The following is a 10,608-nucleotide window of genomic DNA, read 5'->3' as shown; positions in this document are numbered from 1 at the left end:
TACAACAAAAGTTAAAATTAGAACTTTATGAGATAATACAAAATTAGAGGCCACATAAAGTATGTTTGGTTACTAGGAAAGAGACTAAAAAAAGTTAATCATACTACCATGAGGCGCAAACAATGATTAAAAACTTTTAGGTCTAAAAAGAACTTTACCTTTCCTTGTAAAATATATTTATAAAAATTAATTAATCTATATCCGATTAAATAAAAACAAGTAGTCATACATTTTAATAATCATAATCAACCCTATACTACTAAATCATTACAGTTAAGTAAATAGTTATACATGCATGTAACATAGAGGCGTGCACAAAACCCAGAAAACTGAATCAAATACTGAAAAAATCAAACCGTATTAGAAACCGATGGTTCGCTTTTGAACTTTAGCAAAAACCAAAATATTGGTTTTGGTTCGGTTTTGTATTTTGTTAAAAACCGAGTCGGATAACCAAAAATTGAAATAACCGTAATATTGTAACCGTAAGTCCGTAACCATTAAAGCAAAATCTAGCGTTGACTATTTGTTTAGTTTTAACATATGGTTAATAACTAATAGTACTAGGTTTTGATTTTGAATTTTGATTTTAAGTGTATCTTTTATTACCTTATAATATTTGAAGTTTAAATATTTAATATTCTATTAATAATTAGTTTTTTTTTTAATATCACGGCCAGTTTCAATATCTTAGGTTTTTTGCTCAAAAAGTTTTGTCTCGATTAGCAAAACCGAAAAAACCGCATCCAAAACCGATCCGAACCCAAAAACCGTAAACCGAAAAAACCAAAACAAATAGTTTTAAAAAATCATTAAACCAAAAGTTTGATTTTTGATTCGGTTTTAGTTAAAAACTGCACCAAACCGTACTACATACATCCCTAATGTAATGCACTTAAAAATCATTTTTTTATTATCTAATTTGATATAAAAAAATCCTAATAAGTCCATAAACCTATAACTGATTCTCAATACTTATATGACTTATTTTTCAAAGAATTGCGTAGATACTTTTAGCTTTAGCTTCATGTATACTTATGTTGAACGGTTTTATCGCAATTAGTTGTCGGATGACTTTGAAAGCCTTATCACCCACATACAATCAACCTTATCATAGTTCGAATATCAGAATACAGGTGTTCTCTTCTATTAAAGGCATATACTTGTTGGAATTAAATCGGGACCCAGAAAACTCATGCAAAATTTTTACCAAATGTGTGTTTAATGTTTAAACCTCTAGATATATCCAACTATCATTTGCCAACCGAGCCAAGAATCAATTGATAGTTTCTTGTGCATCATCATCATTCCTTAAAAAAACATTTAGACAATAATATTAGTTAAGGAAGGAACAAATATTTAAGGAAATGAGATGGACAAAGTGTTAGTTGAGTTGGTGACGTCACAACACTTCTTATTTTGCCATTTATATTAACGTTAAGTTTAGCAGAGTCTGTCACCACTAGCCGTTAGTCTATTGGGACCCATTTTCTTACCTTTAAATGTTTATATTATCCCGCAATTTACGCGATACGAGCCCACTTAACGCCGTCTAAACTCTCACTATTTCCAATTTTCCATTGCTTTTTTTAGAAAACCAAGTTAACGTCCGTTAAGCTTGATACTAGGATATCTAACCTCGTGAATGTCAACCAATTTTGACGTTTTGGTTGGATGAAGCTAGACGTAGATAGAGGCCATAAATCGAGTTGTTTCTAGTACCTGGTTTCGGGTATAAAATCAGGTTCAGGTATGACTGGTTATTGAAAAATCGGTTATTGGACATACCCGGGTTGGGTTCGAATTATGTCTCTAAAAATCAAACCCTATACGTCAGGTTCGGGACAGGTATAGTATAGAACCATGTGTTAGAAATTTTGTATAAACAAATCAGAAAGAAGAACATAATTAAACAAAACAGTAAACCGGACTTGTGTTTAACACAATTCCCTTAAACAGATTCGCGGTTTGTTCTCAGGGTACTCCGGTTCAAAACAGAATCGTAGCTCTGCCGGACTGATCACTTGCCTGAAACGAAAACGAAAATAATATTGTTGCAGCAAAGAGGAAGATGAAGTGTGTATAGCGTGTATTGAAAAAACTCTATATTCGGATAGTTTTTTTTCCGGGTATAGATTGAGTTTTTTAAGGGGCTGCACTTTTTTGGTTTCGGGTATAGACCAGGTATTTGAAAAACCCGGTTCCGAGTATGGAACCGATTCCGGTTTTTGGGCAATACTGGGTTAAAATCGGATCCGATTCCGGGTACTAGCTTTGGTTCTGAAATGTATACCCTATGCGTGCCATACGGGTACGGATCGGATAGTAAAAACCAAAGTATAAAAAAAATCCGTTTCCGGGTTTTGTTTCAGGTCTGGTTCCAAATTCAGGTTTTTTATACATCTCCAGACGTATGTAATTGTTAAATTACATAATACCAAACACGATATCTTCCTATATAATAAAAGAGAATAAATTTGGACATGTGTCACCTCCATGTTTCATTTACTACCGTGTCCTTCAAAGAGGCTATCCACGTTTCTTTTTCCTTCAACTCCTGTAATCTTTCTCTGTAATATTTGTTTCTCAGTCTTATCAAATTCAAATTCAAAATTCAAACAACATTTCTCCCTCTTCTCTCTCATACGCCATAGATAAAGCCTAGACTATGATGAACGATACTTAATAGTTTTGTTTCTTTGTTATGCAATTTGATCTACTGAAATTAGGGTTTCTGCGTTTTGGACGTAACAGTTGAGTCGATTTAGTGTCTTACAATCTTCAATCCTCAAGCACCAGTTCAATTTAATCGTTGGTTCGTCATTCGCAGTCTAATTCCTAATCATAGGTAAAAATTGATTCTGAGTTTAATGTTTATTATTTTTATAGAGTATAGATTTTATCATTCACATGTTTATTGGGATTATCCTCATCTCTTCTGCTTGACAGATTCACATCCACAATGGAGTAATCCTTTGAAGTCCTAAGCCCTAGCCGCTTCTGTAAGTTTGATTCTTCATTCTCATAATGGGTTTTCTTTAACTTTATACAAGTATTAATTAATTTAATCGTAGATACAATCGCGTTCGTAACATGGAAATATGGAATTAAAGGTTTGCCTTAAAGTTCATAAACTACTTACACGTAGAAAGTACCTATCAAATACCAATCGGCTTTGTTAACTAATGTTGTGTGGGCTAAATAAAAGTAACTTATCCATAGTACATGACACCGTTATGAAATTTGTATTACTGGGCAAGTATCAAATGTTTTCTTTTAAAGAAAACACCATTGTAAATGGCATATTTAATATTGTAGATGAACTTTTTGGTAAATATAAAGATGATAGTGATACAGATGCTTTACTTTACATGTGCATTAACTTGTATATGCTTTGACTTGTCAATTTTTTTTTCTGTCTTATACCTTGATGTTTGTTTCTTTTGCTGCATAAGATGTTATACTTTGTTTATCTTAATTATATGCTGGTTTGGATGTTATGTTCCTTCTGTGTTTGTGATGTCCCACTTTTGTTTCCTGCTTTGTTATGTTTTGGTTTGCGTATTATTGGTTTAAAATGTAGATACTTCAGTTTTTTTTATAGCATAGTAGTATTTATAAATGTTTGCTTCTTTTTTGTGTTTGAAGAAATTAAAGTTATCTTTGGTTTTTTTGATTGCTATGACTCTAGGATTTCATTGCTAATGTATTTTTGTTTTACTTCTTTCGTTTGGTGAATTTGTGTTTGTATTAATTTATTGTAGTTTTAGACTTTTGTTTAAGCTCTATCTTTGCTTTTAACATTTGTACTTGATTACTCACTCTGTCCTCCACATGTCGCGTGATAAAAGACCATAGATTAGCTCATCATTATTCGGTAACGAGTATCATTGTAAATCATATTGGCAAGCCTCTCATCACCCTGCACTGTGAGTTTCTCTAATTCCTTTCCATAGACACCCTTAGTATCCTTTTCTCATTCTTATTTTATTTCATGGTTAAAGAAAGCAAACGGTTTAGGCTTCTTGAGAAACAGAAGGACTGTGTTTTTTGAGCAAAGGGCTTCCATAAAAAGGAAGATTACTTTCAAGTTAAAGTTTTTAGGTAATACACATTCATTTAATATTGGATTTTTCTAAAAACAAAAACTATGAACCTAAATTTATTAACAAAATATCAAAGAAAAGGCAGCACCCAGGAATTCAGATGAGTACTTATATTCGAAACTGGGCGAAATGGGCCACAACCAGTTTGGTTAACCTTCTAAGTGCGTGCATCTTTTTGTCCAAGTTTTTGAACATTTTTATATATAATTGCTGCATTAGTAGAACGATTGCTCTGTAGAACTACAGGCTGTTTAGCCTTCTTTGTTAATGCTCTCAACACTAAGTTTTAAGTAACAGGTTGCAAGAAAAGTGTTAGTTATGAGCATCATAAGGAAATTCATTTAAACGGAACTAAGAAACAATACGTTATATGAATACTATTTGGTTTTCTTATATAAATAATGGTTTACAAATTGCACATTTAGTATACACAGATTGAAGTTTTTACCTGCATATTAACACATGTTTTACAATTAACGTTTACAACCTGTGTGTCACACGGGTAAATATCCACTATTGTTTTGTTATCATTGTGTATTCAAATTATTTGTTTATCATTTTGTAGGAATTCAGACAGATCAAAGGAAACATTAGTGCAATGATATCAGTGAGTACAAGGTCTAATTGCATAATTAATTTTAGTCTCAACTTTTCTTGCTTCACTGTTATGTTTTTGTTAAACTACTTGAATTTAATTTCACATGTTTATATGATCATGCTTTCTAATTGCAGACTTATTATAGATGGGTTATTGTCATATCTAATCGGGATTTAGGCCAACATGCATGGGTGTCCAAAGGAAGCTATATTTTGTTTTTATGATCTTCCGGCCTACAAAGAAATTGGAGGGCTTCACATGTTATCAACGGCTGACATTAATGTTACACAGTACATCGCAGACATGTATGGTATAACACTTTAGGAGTGTGTAGGTTCCCGGACGGATCTTACACGGGATATCGCTATCTACGTAGGTGCGGAATCCCTGCGTAGGTAGTTACGAGCGTAGAATACGTAAAACAATCACACGCGATACAAACGAACACGTTATATAATATAACTTGAAACACGTCTATTACAGACTCTATCTCTCGTCTATAGACTTACTGAATTACACGTGATTAACCAAAACTATTCTACTTAACCGTAAACCCGTAGGCTATATAAATACACGACAACTTCGCCTCAGGCGAAGTTGTCAGTAACTTCGCTCGTTGAACAAGTTCGCCTAGGCGAACTTGTCGACAACTTCGCTTGTTCAACAAGTTCGCCTAAGCGAACTTGTTGACAACTTCGCTTACATACATAAACATAAACTTAAACATAATTACATTACAGACTTGATTACAAACGCTAGACTATGAACTACTGACATTTATGTACCAACAGAGTGGTAAGCGTTATGAAGAAGACCACTTGATTCTAAACCTATATTGTGGTTATATTCACGTGTATGATCTAAAAATCCTTTGAATGTTAAAATTTTTATGTGGTAATGTTTTTCTTTCTCAACAGCCATGGGAGAGTAAGTTCAATTGATCTACATCTTTAGGTAGAATATGCTCTCAAGAGGCAGGAAGCTCAGTCACAAAATAGGCTTGAAGATTTGGAAGTGAGTTTTAATTTTGTATAGTAATACACGTTAAAAATCACCTTTAAATAAACGAATTTCTACTATAAAATGTTTAAGGGGAGACGAAATAGAAAAAAAAAAGCACACAACAATTCTTTCTTACTTGTAATTTAGCTTAACAAGGGTATATATGTATTTTTGTAGGTTTGTTCATGGAGTTGCAACAAAAAGTTATAGCTTTTGGAACCTAAGTTAACACCTTTGCCAGGACGGTTCGTTTCTTCATTGGACTTGCGGTCATGGCGGCAACATCAATAGCCATTGCACTACATGAAAGTTTACTATGTATTAAGGATTTGCATTTTGAAAGTCAAAATGTTTACTTGACTTGGGTTATATCTGTCAAACGGGAAAAATAGTTAAAAATATTTTAAAGGAAACGGGTCAAAGATCAGTTGAGGTGAATTTTGGATATCATTGATTCAATCATATTTGGGCCGTAACGACTCTTTAGAAATGGTGGTTTTTGTTTGAGCCAGAAAGGGACTTTTTTATCTATAAAATTGGTCATTTTGGTTCGGCTCATATTGGTTTAGGCCATAGCGGGTCTTTATAGTGATTACAACATGCTAATGTTGTAGCTTTTTATTACAGGACACTATGTTTTTCAACAAGAAACTCTAAATTGATCTAAAGAAAATTGCATTGTGTAGCTTGGTTGACATTTTTTTTTGCCCCTTTTGACTTGAACTAAGCATTTGTTGTGTATATAGGCAATCCGTTATTTAACTTTTTTTTTACTTTAATTAACTATTATTATATTAATTACCATGTTTAGAATTAACGTTTACAACCCATGTGTTACACGGGCACATAACCTAGTACTTTATATAGAGTTAGCCATACGAAATTACATAATTAGTATTGACGTGTTATGCTATTTGAAATCTAATAACAAATTAATATGTATTATACTATTTATAAACGGTAGACTGGTAGCAAACAAATTATATTTTCGTACAAAATCATTGTCCACCAGATAAGAGTTACACTATTTCGATAAATTTATAACACAACTTAATGAAAATTTTAAACTGCCCGTAGGGCGTCATTTTTCCAGCCGCCTGAGGCTGATGTGGCCACGAGGGTTTATTTTCCTTTTTGTTTCACAAATAAAATAGTTAAAAATCAAAAGCTAGGCTATATAATGATGAGTATGATAGTGTTAGAGATGAAAATACGTCTAGATAAAAAGTTGATATGATATATTATTATACTGACTAGACATGCATGTTAGAAGAATACGCCGTAACGCTTAGACATGCATGTTAGAAGAATACGTCGCAGCGTTACAGACAATTTTATAAAGTAACCTACTATATTTCGCAAACATTGAATAATATTCACACAATCAAGTGCAATGACTACTTTACATTATTAAAATACGTCTTTTTTAAAATAATCCAACACTAATTTTACTCGTAGATTATATTACGGGAAAATTACCAAAATAAACATCTTTGACCAGCTTTTTACCAAAATAGACATGTCTATTTTAGCCTACATCTCTCCAATCATTGGTTTTTTAACCAATAAACGACTGACACGTCACCGAAGCACGCTAAGGCGGCTAAGCCTTAGCCACCACTTTATGGGCACAGAATTTTAAGAAAAGTAAACGGGTCCCACCTTTAGCCAATAAAAAATCGACACGTGTCAAAGGCGGCTAAACTTAGCCTACATCTATGGTTATTTAGCCGGCATTTTTGACTTTTAGCCGGCTTCGGGATACGTGTCTAGTTACTTAGCCGGCTCCAAATATTCCTTCTTAGCCGGCTCCAACTCGGCTTGTGTAGGCTAAGGCTACACTTAGCCGTCTTCTTTTTTTCATTTAGCCGTCTAATTTTAGCCGCCAAAATGTAATATTTTACCATCTTACCAACTTTATTAAATATTTAGCCGTCTTCTTAGCCGGTGTAAATTTAGCCCCAAAATTAAATATTTTTACCTACTCAATTAATTATTTAGCCGGTTTCGCCTAGCCGTCAATTTTTTTTCTCCTAGCCCGCATGTTTTAGCCATCAGAAATAAATACATTTACCTACCAAAATTTAATTTTTCACCAACCATTTTTATAAACTATACAACCATCTTCACTTCATCTTATAAAATCATCTTCACCCTATCAAACTTTTTTACTTCTTACTATACCATATCTATTTTTTCATTAAAAAAATGTTTGTTAACCAATAAATTTGTTTTTATAAATGAATTAACTTGGTTTATTTTTATAAAAATTATTTTATGTATGTAGATACTAAAAGGTAATACACAGAAATGTTCATTAATAATAAAAATTAAGAAAAATAATAATAACAAAACATACTAAATAACGATTGCAATCTACTCGATGGTAGGCCGACAACGCCAAATGTAAATTTTTTCTGCCATTCTGAATGAATTAACTTGGTTTATTTTTATAAAAATTATTTTATGTATGTAAATTTTTATGAACGATTACAATCTAAAACATGCCGGCTAGGAGAAAAAAATTGACGGCTAGGCGAAACCGGCAAAATAATTAATTGAGTAGGTAAAAATATTTAATTTTGGGGGCTAAATTTACACCGGCTAAGAAGACGGCTAAATATTTAATAGAGTTGTTAAGGTTGGTAAAATATTGAATTTTGGCGGCTAAAATTAGACGGCTAAATGAAAAAAGAAGACGGCTAAGTGTAGCCTTAGCCTACACAAGCCGAGTTGGAGCCGACTAAGAAGGAATATTTGGAGCCGGCTAAGTAACTAGACACGTATCCCGAAGCCGGCTAAGAGTCAAAGATGCCGGCTAAATAACCATAGATGTAGGCTAAGTTTAGCCGTCTTTGACACGTGTCGATTTTTTATTGGCTAAAGGTGGGACCCGTTTACTTTTCATAAAATTCCGTGCCCATAAAGTGGCGGCTAAGGCTTAGCCGCTTTAGCTGGCTTCGGTGACGTGTCAGTCGTTTATTGGTCAAAAAACCAATGATTGGAGAGATGTAGGCTAAAAATGACATGTCTATTTTGGTAAAAAGCTGGTCAAAAATGTCTATTTTGGTCATTAGCCCTTTATTGTGAAACAAGCCTAATAGCTTACACATAGGAGAAGGAGATGTAGGGAGAAAGAGAGAGATTTCATTAATAGGGTGTATATTACAATGAGGTATAATAAGATGTATATAAAGAGAAGATAACTTGGACAATAAGCCTAATCTATATTAGGTATTGATAACCACAATAATATATATTTATAACACTCCCCCTTGGTTATCAACTTAAAACGCATGTTGATGCTGCCTCATTAAAAACCTTGCTAGGAAAACCCAGTGGGACAAAACCATAGCTAAGGGAAAAAGAGTGCAGCGCGTATTGTCTCCCCCTGATTTATAAATCTGTCAAAATGGTAAATATCGATCTTCTATGAAAGTTGCTCAAAACTTTGTAGTCAATCATTTGCGTCATCATGTGCATTCTCTTCTATGTGTATGCTTATTGATGCACACGAATTCCATCATTAAGATGTATCAATCAACCTTTCAAGTATACAACTGCCTTAGGAAACTCTTCAGGAGTTCCATTTATGTTCAACATATTCGATAATCGTAAAGTATTCAAATACGACTCTATACACAACAATTAATATGTTCTCGAGAACTTACTTTACATGATTTGCTAATTTAAATCTTTCATATATTTTCTTGTGAACTTTCAGTATCAACTGAATAACAATATTTATTAGACGCATATAAATTCTCTCATTATTTTACGAGACTGTTTAGTTATCGGAAAGTCATTGCTTCCACCATTGGAGAATGTGTCTCCTCATAATTAATCATGGGTCTTGCATCAATTTTTCCTTATATCACTTGATGAATTTTCATAACTCGTATACAATACCCGTTTGTATCTAACACATTTTACAACTTTAGTTGTACGGACTGCTGGTCCAAAACTTTCCGTTATTTAGAGAACTCAACTCTGCCTTGTTTGCGTCTTTCCGCTTTGGCCAATCATTTTTCATAGGCAGATTTAGATTCTTGATCCTCATAATCATTTCAAGCGCTAATTATAAATGAAAGTATAACGACGTCGACTTTATTTCGATCCATATATACTTATAGACATGATACAATAATTTTTTAGAGCTCTTTGTTTTCAGGTACCTAAAGTTCTTTAAGAACCATCATGTCTAATCTCATTCAAGAGACCTTTTACTGCACCTCAACTTGACCATCTTTATTACTTGCTCCAATTTTCGAGGAAATTTTACCTTTGGAACCGATCAATCTACCACGCTACAAGCGTGCATTAGACTTATTATCAATACGTGTTTGTCCTTTTGGGACATTTATTAATTGGAGCATTAGCAGTTTGTATAGGTGTCTTAGTTAGACACTCCCTTTTGGTCAGTGAATCGTCTGGTAGATGATTCGTTAATCTTTATACATGAATTATTCTTTGAACTTTTATTTCATATAATTTAGTTTGAGGATCAGTGATAATTCATTCCAACTAAATTCGTTTTCCAACTGCTTTATATCTCCCTCTTATGTTGGGAATGTTGATTCACTAAAGTGAACACCAATGAGCCATAAACAAATATCTCACTAATGGCTCTAAGTATTTAATCATAGATAAAATTTAATACCCGACATAAATTCCCAACTTCCTGTGTGGTCTCATCTTTGTGTGTTGTGGTGGATTAATTTCAATATATAACACACACCAAATATTAGATGATAAATAATTGGTTCCTGACCAAAAACCAACTTTAATGGGGAGTAATTATTATACATTATTGGCTTGATGTGAATTATGATATTGTATGTAACATACATGTATCCAAATGCAAACATGAATTGTTGCTCTTATAATCACTTGCTTTGAAAT

The 10,608-nt window shown here is 33.1% G+C and overlaps 1 long non-coding RNA gene across 1 annotated transcript; it reads left to right on the top strand.

The window, feature by feature from the left end:
- Positions 1 to 2,947: 2,947 nt before the first annotated feature.
- LOC143600500 (uncharacterized) lies at positions 2,948 to 4,930 on the top strand. The gene is made up of 3 exons (XR_013147481.1): positions 2,948 to 3,002; positions 4,672 to 4,724; positions 4,839 to 4,930. It is a non-coding gene; the product is annotated as an uncharacterized LOC143600500 (long non-coding RNA).
- The last annotated feature ends 5,678 nt before the right edge of the window (positions 4,931 to 10,608 follow it).

The sequence above is a fragment of the Bidens hawaiensis genome, unplaced genomic scaffold (assembly GCF_021521415.1).
Source record: "Bidens hawaiensis isolate Kalapana, Puna unplaced genomic scaffold, B.hawaiensis_p1.1 tig00054174_1, whole genome shotgun sequence".
NCBI lineage: Eukaryota > Viridiplantae > Streptophyta > Magnoliopsida > Asterales > Asteraceae > Bidens > Bidens hawaiensis.
Note: the sequence above shows the minus strand (reverse complement) of the source record. Positions and strands in the feature narration are given on the sequence as shown.